Source organism: Sander vitreus, chromosome 20 (assembly GCF_031162955.1).
Source record: "Sander vitreus isolate 19-12246 chromosome 20, sanVit1, whole genome shotgun sequence".
Classification (NCBI taxonomy): domain Eukaryota; kingdom Metazoa; phylum Chordata; class Actinopteri; order Perciformes; family Percidae; genus Sander; species Sander vitreus.
The window spans coordinates 23,979,562-23,992,819 of record NC_135874.1 but is presented as its reverse complement, the minus strand read 5'-3'; the positions used below and the strand labels follow the sequence as shown (position 1 = coordinate 23,992,819).

General features: G+C 43.4%; 1 protein-coding gene across 4 annotated transcripts in view; it reads left to right on the top strand.

Annotated features, from left to right (window-relative positions):
* The first annotated feature begins 23 nt into the window (after positions 1-23).
* The window catches only part of daam2 (dishevelled associated activator of morphogenesis 2), a 109,356-nt gene continuing 96,121 nt past the window's right edge, over positions 24-13,258 (top strand). For 3 of the 4 annotated variants that reach the window (XM_078277869.1, XM_078277865.1, XM_078277870.1), the window contains exon 1: positions 24-177. The gene's annotated coding sequence lies outside the window, so the exon portion shown is untranslated. Of the gene's footprint in view, positions 178-7,438; positions 7,460-13,258 lie in introns of those variants that run through there. The other variant, XM_078277867.1, reaches the window with a different exon arrangement.

Sequence of the window (13,258 nt, the reverse complement as noted above, 5' to 3'; positions counted from 1 at the left end):
CTTCACTCCCCACTATCATTCAGCTGAATGAACAGCCTCGTACAGTCAGAGCAGGGCATCGGCTCTCTATTTATTCAGCCCCGCCGCGAGACTGAATTTGGTCCTGTTTGTGTGGTGACAGCGACAAGGGATTATTATTATCGAGCAGTAATCGTTTCTCCGCAACGAAGCTGGGAGGTAAGTTTACAGTGTCACTGAAAACCAATCTAAATGTAAGCGGTACCTACCTAGCGTACCTTGTGATGGTGCTTTTCCCTTCAGCGAAATGGTCACAGTGAAGTCGAGATACATGGGATACATGGAGTGTTAGCTGCGTTGGGTAATGTAGCATTTTAAAATAAGATGTACGCACCACTCCTATGGTTTAAGATGAAAATATGCTTTGCTTTGCTTGGCTGCAGTTTTTTTTTTTTTTTTGCGTATCATGCCAATTAAGACCCAGCACCTGATGTGTAGCCTGCCAGTGCGCTGGATATAAATAGGGGACATGATTAATGGCTTATTATCCCCTGCTTTCCATCAAATCACCGGTATAGCACGTTATTGGCCACCATTAGTTGCAAATTGGTTACTTTACAAGCAGTTCTGCGCATGACAGTCGCATGAATCTGCCCCCACCGATTTTTTTCTTTTTTTTTTTGTAGTTTTTGATGTTTGGTGACATTATCATTTTCAAGTCATTAATACCGATACGTGTTTAATGATGGACTGCATTCGGCCTTCAAATGATGCGCAATGCAATTGATCTCGATATTTAGGCGGGTGTGCGTTCACGGGCTACACGGACATTTGATTCCTGTGAGCATCCAAAGAGGGCGCTGCGTCACCTCAGCTGCTCTGTCATCACGGTGCCTGCCTTAGTCATAGCCTACTGCAAAAAATGTCTATTCATAACAAGGCATGATGTTAGTGTTGAGTCTTACCATTCATGTTTGATCAAATCAAGTACAACTTTTTGTTTCTGAGTGAGTCTCCCTATGTTTTCATTTTTTTTTTTTGTGTTTTTACCTTGTTCCCCTCAAAAAGAACATGCCAATCTTAAAAAATAGATGTATGAAAATAAACCAGGATAAGGGGAATTCTATCCCCTCTTTGGGAGATATTTTCTTCTTTGAAAATATGACTTTCAGACTCAATATCAGAATAAATGGCATCTGATGACTCTGGCAGCAATGCCTCCTCCTGAGCTATATGTGGCTACAGCAACTTTTCAGCCTTCCATCCAGACATCAGCATGTCAAAATATGTCATTGTTCCAAATATTCTCCTTTTCTCTTAACATTCTCCATTTGTAATCAGGAAAATGAAGGTACATGCTTGCACACTTGGGGGGGGGGCATCCATACCTCTTAAAGCTCACAGTAATAGTCAGTTTATATGATGGGAAGGCATTAAGAGCTATTTAATCTGAACATCTGGCAGTGATGCAGCGTTGGCTCCTCTTGGTCAGTTGTTGAGGCTTTACACTGCACCATGCTAAGCACAAAATCACCCCCTCCTGCTGGCACACACAGCTTTGCCTAAGGAGTACTTAGCATCTGCTACATTCCTCCTACTGGATCAAGATTGTGCTGCTTGGGAGTGACGACTAAGCCACAGTGATCAGTAACTGTTTTCTGGCCACAGTTCAGAGAAATGAAAATACAAATAAAAACTATGATTATGGGTGAAAGGATCGGAATGGATTATGACATAGAAATTACATTTTAATCATGCTAACCCATTGGGGGTAAGTGGCTCACAGGATTTGTCCATGTAAGGCTGCTGAAGGATTTTTTTTTTTTTAACAATGTGTAATGCCCATACTTTACAGGCATCAATAGGCTGTCCACTGAACCCCACAGACTTGTGTTAATGGACATCAGCTATGGATGGATTTAGTGAAAAACTCGTGCACTATAGCCAGCTGTATAGCAGAGCTACAATCCACTGAGCTTTTAATACGCTTTAAGCTTTTTCACAGGTTCAGCTCCAAGCATGTGAAATCATACATGTAAAACTGGAATATTTGTCTATTTACTCTTAAGTCAGCCTAGAGCAGCTGTTGCAGCAATTTGGCTGGAGTATTTTTAGGTCCACTGTTTTGATTATAGCACATAATCCTTGTCCAGCTACCTGTGTGTTTTCAGAAGGGAGGGAGGAAAGAAAAATAGGTCTGACATCCAAAAGCAACAAGGCCACTGGGCTGAGGTGTTCTGCCTCTGGCTGTGCCCCTGCTGACTGAGCGGAAGGTTAGAAGCTTTGGTTGTGCGTGTGTTTCTGTGGCGGAAGGATGACGGGAAGCCTTGCTCAGCTCAGGGTGGCTGCGTGTGTGTTACCACATATCGGGCGGCCACACACGGCTGTGGTGTGTTCCCAGTCGAAGCCCCCTCTGCCACAGGTAAGGGTGGCCAGCAGAGGAAAGACAGTGCCATTGTTCCCAACCAGCCAATGAGGCAGAAGTTGACTCACTTGTGAGTGAGCATTTGGTGTGGCAGGCAGGATGGGGCAGGAGGTGAGGCAGGGCGGAGGCATGTGCTTGGCGCATGGAGGGCTATGCTGCTCAAATCTTCTGCATCTTTTGTGCAGCCTTCAAACAGACATCTGCTGCCAATTCACTGATTCAATGTATAATTTGTCAGAGGCACTCAGATTTAAGATGTACGTTGTTTGTGGTCCAAATATGACGTTTAATAAATCAGTCTGCAACAGAAACTGTTCATCACATCATCTTAAAAAACACTGACGCCCCGTGTACAGCACTTGCACCCTTACAGTTCATCAACAAGCATTCCAATTCAATGGCTTTGTTACCACTCTTGCCTCATAAAACTTGCTCCCTACAAGCCTGCCAGCAGCTGGCCCTTCTTTTTCCTTTACCGTTAACTCATCACTAACCCACTCAGCGGCCACAGTGCACGTATAAGGACTCATGCCAGTCTCTGCTCCAGCCCACTCTTCTCTTTGTGTGGTGGCTAGGCAGGCAGCATGCTGGCTTACTGTATCTGTGCAGAGTTTCTGGCACAGAGTGTCTGAGGCTGGGAGTAATTAGCTGTGAGGGTATAATCCTATATCAGGCACAGTGCTCCCCCTTCTTCTCCTCCCCAATCCTCAGTCACAATTGGATATGACCTGCCAAAACCCCACCTCTCCTACTTTTACAAGCATCTTCATTTACGAGTTTACGTGTTTTTAAAAAAAAATGGTTTGGTTCACAGATTTTTTTTTTTCAGCAGGGCGGGGGGCAACCATATTTTACACCATGAATTCCACTTACTTAGCCGGCACATAGAGGGCCAAATCTCTGAAGAAAAGTGCACATCTATTGCCTGCGCACTGTGGTGGTGGTGGTGGGGGGGAATCGATACAGCATAGTATCGCAATATTTTCCGTGGCAATACTGTATTGCTACACGGACGCCAAGTATCGATCTATTATTATACATGTGTTGGTCAGTTTGTCTGCTTGACAATCCTATTTTGCAGTGAGATGAACAAACAGAGAAATGTATCATTTTAGATAAAACAGATGTTGAGTTTGTTGACAAAGTTTCCTTTTGAGGACATAATTTGAAATTGGGAAACATTTGAAGTTGGAAAAAGGGTAATAAATTGCAATATATCGCAGAATATTTTAATATGTTTAAAATCGCAATTATATTGTATTGTGACATAAGTATCGTGATGATATTGTATTGTGAGGCCTTTGGTGTGTGTGTATGTGTGTGTGTATATATATATATATATATATATATATATATATATATATATATATATATATATATATATATACATACATACATACATACATACACACTGAGGATGTTGGATTATACAGATTTGGACATGTTTTTTTGAGTTTGAAATATCCAACTTTTCTTTTACCTCAAGCAATAGCCCAATCTCATCTTTTGTAGAACAGGTCGTGGCCACAGGGGCCAAGTGTGCAGAGCTTTCTCATGGGTGGTTGCAACAGACTCTGGTCTGTTTCTCCCATACAATAGTGAGGCTGTGAGGAACCTGAATTGGAAAGGAACTGCAGCATGGCAGGACTAGCCCCAGTATGCCAAAGAACCTTGGCATCAGATCAGCATGCAGGTTATCCAACTGTGAAGCAGTGCTGATATGATCTTAATGTACATTTGCTGGCACCTCACCTCAATAATCTGTACATCTCCAAGATTCCTTAGGTTATTCGCATTACGCTTGCATCTTTGTCTAGTTTTATTGTGGTGTGTATGTGTAGTTATGCAACTATGAATCTATTCACCCTATAATTGCTTGGAAAAAAACCAACATCCACGGGCCATGTGTCATACTTCTTTGTTGAAGGAGGAAACTTCTTGTCCAACGGGATCTATTAAACAAAACAGTGCATGACACTTTGCATTCTTCCGCCACCCCTCCTTCTCCTTTTTCCTCCTCCTCAATTTGTCCCTATAGTCTAATTTCCTGTCAGTCTCACCACAAACACCCATTCGCTCCAAATGTAAAAAAAACAGTTACGCAATCATGTGGTTAATTAAAATCGCATAAACTCCAGATACTTTATCATAGGGTAGACACCTCACGTTCTCTTCTCACAGTTCTGCACAATGTGTCATTGTTAGCCAGGCTTTTGTGCTTTTGCACCACTGTACTGTTTTTGGAAACAGTAGCTTGCTGCCTTGACTACCTGATTAGACTTGCATGTTTCCACCACTGGTATAATTCAGAGGCAATTTAAGTCTCGGTCTCACCATGCATTGTTCTGATTTTACGGAGGGGAGCTGGTGGCAACAGTAAAGGTGGTATTTTGCATTAAGTGTGCATGATGGCCAGATGATTGGTTCTTCAATCATGTCAGGGTAATACACACAGGGAGCAGGTGCTCATGTAAGATTGCCTCTTTAATGTCTTGAGGAATTATTTCCCCATCTTTGGGAATGATTTGGTACTGGGGGTAATGGAGGTTGAGAATATCCTAATACGTCTTAACTTCCTGACATCTCCCTGCCCCCCTAACCCCTCCCTCCCCCCCGCCCCGCTTCTTGTTCCCCACCATGGTCCCCTTTACCGACTACCCTCCTTCACCCCCCCAGACAACTGACTCAATGCAATGGTTGTTTCGGTCCCGTCTCCATGTAGTCACAGGCAATTAGCTCCCGTCAAAATACACTGCTGGACTAAGGGGTGAGACTCGGGCAGCCGTACCCCTTGCTCCTGCCCCCTACGCTTGGCTAATATTACCCTGAGCTACCGGGAAAGGGCCAGATAGGTTTTGTCAGTAGATGGAAGGGAAAGGAGGGAGGGGGGGGGTCCCACCCGGGACCTGTGCGCGTGCTACCTCGCTGAGCACAAAGCAGCTCTTTCACTTGGGATCTGGAGCACATATGGAATCGTTTATCAAACCTCCAGTGCGTCAGTCCCCCATATTCTCTCGGCTGCAGGTTTCCCCTCACCTCTGCATCTCAGATTCACTTTGCCTCTGAAATTTGCTTGACATTCTGCACCTGGCGATGTTCCTCCATCTGCCCTTGATCCATTTCATTTGGTTTCTTGGATGATGTAGGCACCGTCCATTGACGGTTGAGGTTGCCATTAATTTGCTGATACTTTAACCATGGGAAATGATTATTAAATAAAATGAAATAGGGTAAGGGTTAAGGTTATATGACCGTAGTTTAAGGTCCTGCATTTAGTAGAGTTTGCTTGCCTTTGCCTGAACGAATTAGTGGCCACACAAAATTATAGCAACACTATTTTAACGGTAACACAATGCCAGCGTGACATCATCTCCAAGGATTGGCCTCTAAACTGCACAGCTGGGTGTAGATAACGGAGCAGCTTGGATGTTTATTTTTTCCCCTTCTGCATTCCAGCTTCTTATTTATAATGGCCATGATATCCAGTTCGGGGGGTTACTTCTATAAAAGGAAGTTTGAAGACTTTTGCCGACCCACTCGAAAGGAGGCTTGCATGCCACATTTTCTCAAGATATAACCTTTAGATTTCCAGGAGAAAGACATAAATCACACTGAAAAAGAATGGCGAGTTTGGCTTGGGTCAAAGATAGTGGGGTACATGACTGAATGACTTGACTGCAAACACTGCAGAATCAAAACAATCCGCTCCCTCAGTATCGGTACTGCCTTTGTATCATCCACGTGTATCCTCAATAAGGAATTATGAAAAGTAGCTGTGTAAAATGATCGTAACAGATGCAGCTCTTTGATCAGAGGTCAAAGATATGTTTTGGTTGAGTTCTCAACACATAGTTAACTGTGGGGAAAGGTGACCTTTGACCTGTGACCTGGTCCAACTGCCAGGCTGGCCCTCTAGGAAATAGATTGTGTTTACAAAGATCTTGTCATTATGTGTTTTAGATTAAATTATCTTGGCATGTTGGGTTGGGTAGCTAATGGCATTCAATATCTGGAGTCATGTGGCTTTGTTTTGCCTAAGCTTTAACAACAAAGTTCAGCTAGTTCCTCTTAAACCTGAGAATTTCCTCTGCTTGCAAACTGAGTAGATCTGGTCCCCATTGCCAAACTGACGACAAATCATTTGGCCCAGATTGTCTGACCTTGAGTTTTTATCTTGCATTGTTTGCTTCCCAGGATCAAATCCTTCCTAAATTAGCCTAAACTCCTCAACACTAACAATCCAGATGTCCTCGGTGGCCTGACACCCCATTTAATGCCTAGCAGATGGTATTTGTAGTGGTGGATTGTGCTGAAAACAGATTACCTTTAATGAGGTAATTTACCAATGGACTGTGGGTTTGGCCAAATCATCTCATGTATGCACATACAGCCCTGTGAGTTTCTAAAATGTATTTAAAGTTACTTACAGGTTAAACATTCCTAAAGGATTGCTCCAGTTAATATCCTTCACAGAACAATGCTTGTCTATAGAGTGGATTCACCATGAGGGGCCTTTTCACAAGAGATACGGCATAGCATGTACTTCTTTGGGCTGTGTTATTGTATCCATCAGATCTCCCTCCTCTTTCAATCCCTCCCCTCCTTCTCCTTGGTGGACAAGGGTCCATTTCGCTGCCCTGTGCGGCTCTGTTTGTGTGTTCAATTGTGGGAAAATTTCTCAACTATCCGTGAGAGTCCCCCGCTCTCTGGACTGGCTTTTCCCTTGGGGTGCTCCAGGCTCGGAGAGCAGTGCTAGCAGAAGTCCCCTGTCCTTTGACTCCCAAATCACTTGTCTAAGCTGTTTGTATGGCCGGTCCCCTTCCCTTATAGTCAAGCTCAACAACACAGTTTATCGTTTCAGAAGGGGGAGCTCCTTCAAGCTTTTCAGCACAGCGATAAAGAAGCCTGGCAAAAAAGCACTCCCTACCAATGAATCACTTCAGACGGGTGGATGAGATCAAGACATAGATCTTGATGTGACACACAGTTTTGAGAATGGGCCAGGCTGTGGTTGGTTTACTTTGGCTACTCTTGCAGAATATGTCCTGGCTCCAAAGGATATTGAACCTGAGATAGGTAAAGTTTATAGCTTTTGAGTTTGCAGTTTTGTTAATGAGACTGAATGTTCTGGTTCATGTACAGTATATGTCATTTGACTGAGGGAATTGCCTCATTAAACTAAGTTTGTGGCTTTGTATATTTAGTTTGTGACTTTCAGTTTTCCTTTTTTTAATGCTTTCAGTTGCCATTTCATTTTCTTCCATTTTCATATTTGGATACTATTACTGTTTTATTTTCACATTTGAATCATGGGATTCCCCTGAAATACAGGTTTGGCGTCATTTTTAAAGCTATAGTGCGTAGTTTCTGTCGCCCGCATGAGGAATTCTAAGTAACGACAACACTGTTGACGCGTCCACATGACACAAGCCTTCCGTGATTGCGCGCCAACCCCACCCCTCCTCCACACAGTAGCGAAGGAGGACACAGAGGATTAAAAAAACATGACGGTCTCTTCAGAAGAGGTAATTATCATCACTCAAGTTTCTGAGCGGGAAAGTCACCGGACGCCACAATCTTCTGAACACAGCCATACTGAGAAATACAGAGAGAGTTGTGTGGAGCTGATAGTCTTAATTAGCTTTGTAGCAACTCATTTGGCAACGGCTTAAATGTAACGGACGTTCATTAATATCAAAAAGTTACGCAGTAAAGCTTTAAGATTCAGAAGCAGCCAATTCAATTTGTCATTTAGCCAATATTATTTATTATAATTAATATTATTATATTATAATTAAAGAAGGCTACAAGCCCCTGTTGATCTTTGCTTCTCTTTCTGCATCTCTCCCATTCCTGTGCATACCTCCATAACAAAAAGTTACACACTAAAGCTTTAAGCACTACAGTAGTGCCGCTGCAAGTTCTCAGAATTTTAATTTCACAATGACTTGCTTGTGTTTGACTCTACAGTGACCAGCAAATAAATGGCATGTAATTCTTTACTGAAGATACGACAGGCTGTCGGATAACCAAGCCTCCGGCCTCCATCCACAATTCAATTTAAGCAACTGTAATTCACTTTACTGGTGTGGCAAATGTGTTTTTATTGAAGTGATTTAAGGCTGGAGCATCTTAACAAGATTTAAGCTGGAGATGCATCACGTTCACCCATCTTTTCCCCCCCTCTAATCTAACATAATATTCTTAACCTGTCCTCATCTGCAGGGTTTAGAAGCCATGAAACCATACATTTTTTTTGAGCTGAGAAAAACTGCGTTTTAAACGTACAGTAGGAAAACCTCCACAGTCATCTCACTCAGTTTAAAACCAAGCCATTTACTAAACAGTAAAACATTATTATTTTTTTGAAGATCAACTTTTTATTATATTTATATTTTTATATACAGAACAGACAAATACAACTGAACAAGAACAACGACCCTCTCCCACCCCCCACCCTCGCGGTCTCAAGGAAAACAAAAACAAAGAAACCGAAATCACACCGTGCCTAGTCGCTCTCCTGTAATTCTTGTGATGTTTAGGTCATTAGGACTGATACTTGTGCTGCTGCGTTTTTCCATAGGTCTACAGTCGATGATTTGGCTTTGTTAATCCTTGCTGTAGAGAGCTCAAGCATAACTATGCCCAGAAAATACTCCAACCACCGTTTTATACAAAGCGTGGAGGGGAGGGGAAGCCAGCCAACGCTGAGCTATCATTTTCTTGGTTGCAGTTGAGCCGGCTAGCCAAATTTTCTTCTGTCTCCCAAGCAGGTGTAATTTAGAGTCGTCATTAAGTAACAAAACAATCAGGTCAACATTTTTTAAACCTGAACACCTTCATAATTCTTGCTAAGACTTTTGGATTACTAAATGTGGCTTCTACATCTTCCCATGCATTTCTTTCCAATCATGTAATGACTTCATGGTGCTGTTAAAAGCTCTTAAGTAGAACAGAACGCTGTGACAGGCACTTTTACTGCGTTCTACAGGCTCTCTCCCAGCCTTGAATGAATCATCTGAGCTAAGTGTCATCTCATTGTGTTTTTGAGCTTTGACGTGGATTTGGTGAATGCAGTTAGGGATCCAGGAGCGATAACAAATGGTTCTGTCTTTTTGCCATAGAGTAACTAAACAGATAAACACCATCTGAACAGTGGACCCGAGCCATAGATCCTTTATCCCCGGCAAGTTCTTTTCAAAAACTCCTTTTCGCCAAGTGACAAACGGCGTGGTTGGTAACAACTAAAGCATTTAGAGGCCGTATGAATAGGGGGTCTGTCTTGAAATGGGGCCTTTTGCTTGTATCCCTCCGGTGCGTCAGATTGATCACGCCCAGGTTTTGGGCTGGCAATGCACTTCAAATGGACTGATTAAAAAGCAGGGCGTTTATTTTTGCTGTGTGATCAACTGTGTCCTTTCCCCAGATTTAGCGTCTGTGGGTGTTCTTCATCATCCGTAAGCACTACCAGGCCATCCCTTCCACCCTTTACTTCTGTTGTTCTTGCATTGACCTGTAAAGCCAACCCCTAATCCTCCCTTATGACATCCTGTTTTTCTTGTGAAACCATAATTCTCAAAAAGTTCCTCTTCTCATCTCTCTCTCTCTCTGATCAATACTGATGTAAAACGCAGGTTCCCGTGTAGGATTTGGGTCTTCTTTCCATTTTTAAAGTTTTGCAGATGGAGTGATGGGGAGGAAGCCTGTTAAAACGGTTGCCATCCTCCTCTGATATACACTCCATCACTCCCTTGTGGTAAATATCACATGTGGACATCAGGTGACCTCCTTGGTGCTGTTCCCTTGGTTACTGGGATACTGCCCCCCCCCCCAAATCTCCCTCTTTCTCCTCTGCATCGTGCAGCAGCCTCTCAGAGCAGTGTGCTGTTTTTCTTCTCCTTCCACTCGTATAAACCCGGAGACTATCTGCCATCAGCATTCAGGAAGTGTGGGGGTAAACAAACGCCAGGATCCAGCAGGGGAAACTCAAATGACCCAGCCATGTCCTAGCAACCGTGGAGTGCGAGTTATTTTTGGTAGTTTCAGTATCTATGTGCATTGTGTTCATAAGGGGTTGTTTATATTTGTTTGTGGTGGGGCAAACTCGTTTAATCACATGGGGTTGGAAAAATGAAGCAGGGTTCAGCTTCCTTTCATTTGAAGTATCATCACTGACTGTGCCAGATGGCATGTGATGCAAGTTCGTTTCAGTCCAGCCATTGACAAATTAGTCATTTAAGGTCGAGACACACCGACCAGACGGCTGACCTTCGGCAGAAAAGGCAGTTGGACTGATCAGTCTCCCCGAGTTGGTCAAAAAAGTGCCTCTGAAGACACCAAAGCGACGAGACGTAATACGTCTCCATAACAGCAGGCAGCGTTAATTTGTATTGTCGCCCAAAAATGAAAACCGGCAGCTGATTGGACGAACCCGTCACGTGGGTCCGGTTTCTCCAGAAATTCAAAGACAGACTGTCATGGCGGCTTGTTCAGAATACGATCTCATATTTGACTAAAATAGTTCACCGAAACGTGTTTCTGAAAACATTTTAAGAGAGAAATAGTCCATGCAGTTGCTGAATCTGTCTTCTTTTCAGTTCAACAAAGGTCAGTTCAAAAGATTTTCGTCAGATTTTGAGAGACTCTAGTCACGCTCATTCCGCTCCCCGTTTCCGGGTTAGCGCTCTACCAATCAGATGGGTCATTTGAGTCCGACTGCTGGCAGTGCCCGCCCCGCCGATTATCCATGACAAATCGGCCAAAATGGAGAACGACGGCCCCTTGGATGGACGACGGCACGGAACACACCGAACAGACTCGAGTCACTGACCTCACCAGACTGTCTGACGGCCGATTATCGGCTCGGTGTGTAGTAGGCTTAAGAGTGTATTCACTTCCATGCATACTCTGCTACTGGGGTTATGTAGCTCTCTTCTAACTCCACTAACTAATTGTTGTGTGCAGTTAAAGGACACGGGTTTGCTTTTTCAAATGTCAACATGAGAAAAAAAATGCAGATCTAGAAAGCGAAAAGCTCTGCAGAAATGTCTGTCTGTGTGCACATGTGTGTTGAAAGGTCCATCCTGTCAGCAATGCAGTGATGGAGAGATAACCCATGAGCCAGTGCTGTGTGTGCCAAACCATCTGACTATTTTAGCCACAGAGGAATTGGCCTGCATTTAAGTTACTTGAGGCTGATATATTTTCTCTCTGCCTCATCTGAATGAACGGCTTGGCTCGAGTGCCCATTTTTATGTGGCATCAGGGCCTACAATATATCTTCAGGCAGTTATCCCTCTAAAAAATTGCTTTTTAAAGTCCGGTCTCCATCATCACAATCACTCCCCCTCTCTTTACCCCCTACCTTCACATTGTCCAGCAGCACGCGGGGATAAGCTGTGCCATGTAGCGTGAGGAGACAGACATTCGTGATCATCCGAGAGAAAGAGGTGAAATGGGGGCGGGGGGGGGTCCAGCGCAGTGATGCTACCGGACTGTAACCGTACCCTTGACCACATCTACTGGGATTACTGTGGGGGGTGGATTAAAGGTAATTAGGCAGACCGATTGGACCCTTGGTGCAGACATTTAATGCTGCTATATCAACCCATATACACATTCACTATCCTGCTGCGCTGACAAACAAAATCCCTTAAATGCACAATTTCTTGCCAGAGTGATTGGGGCTGTTACAATGGCACAAATATGAGCTTTTAATATGTAAGGAATATGGATGTTTTTTTTTGTTTGTGGTTGTGGGATACCAAGAGCCAGAAGGAAGTGACATTTGGACATAAGTTGAGCTGTGTTTATTAACTTGAAGACCTTGCTGTAATAATGACTCAAATCCAATTAGTCAATGAGAATTAAATGAGATTTTCCAATTTGGACCTCCTGTTAAGTAAATGTAAAGGCAAAGCACTTGCCTATCCACCAATAAGGCATTGCCATGTTGTAAACAGTCTGCAATACAATAATAGCATGATGTACATATACTCCAAGTTTAAAGATTAAAAGGGATATTTAATGTATTTCACAGTATCTCATCTGGATCATCTTGCTTTTAAAAAAACGATAAATTTTTTGAGAAACGTTTCATGCCTGTTTCTAAAACCGCCTTGCCTTTCTCACTCTTCCCCTTTCGTGAATCACCACCACTCTTGTGCTGGGCCCTGATTTACTGCCAGGTTGTCTTGACAACGGGTCGCAGTACATAAACCGGGCGATGTTTGGGGAACGCAGCAACGCGAGGCAGGAAATCTTACCCCTCAGATGGTGCTCCCACAGTCCTCTGGAGCAGGAGCCACATAAGCAAATGGAGGCCTTATTTTTCTAACTGGTCCTTTTCCACCTTTTTAAGCCAGAGATCAACAAAATCTTTGAGGTCCGGACAGCCCATGCCTCCTCACAGGTATTTGGAAGAAAATGAAAGGAAGCAAGGGAGAAATGGTTTGTAAAAAGTAGATGTCTCGTATAGTGCCATGCAACATAAGATTAGATTCACTGCTGGTCGCACATCCTCCACTTCCACCATATATAAACCTACACTCGCATATAGCACACTCTCACACCCTACCCGTCATTACCTTGCCTTCCTGAAATTCCATCCAAGAGCTTGAGGAAGAGGAAATGGATCTGCTGATCAGAGGCCTGCTGGTCTGGCCCATGAAACAGAATGGAGGGAAGAAGCCCTGCTGTGATTCATTTGTCGCGTACATTTGAACACACACACACAGACACACACACACACACACACACTTATAACACAGTTGACAAAGTATAAAAACAGACGCTGATCATAAATCTGTCTCATGCTTTTGGCTACTGGTCAGTGGTGCAATACATTTCCCAGACTTATCTTCTCTTCCTTTTTTT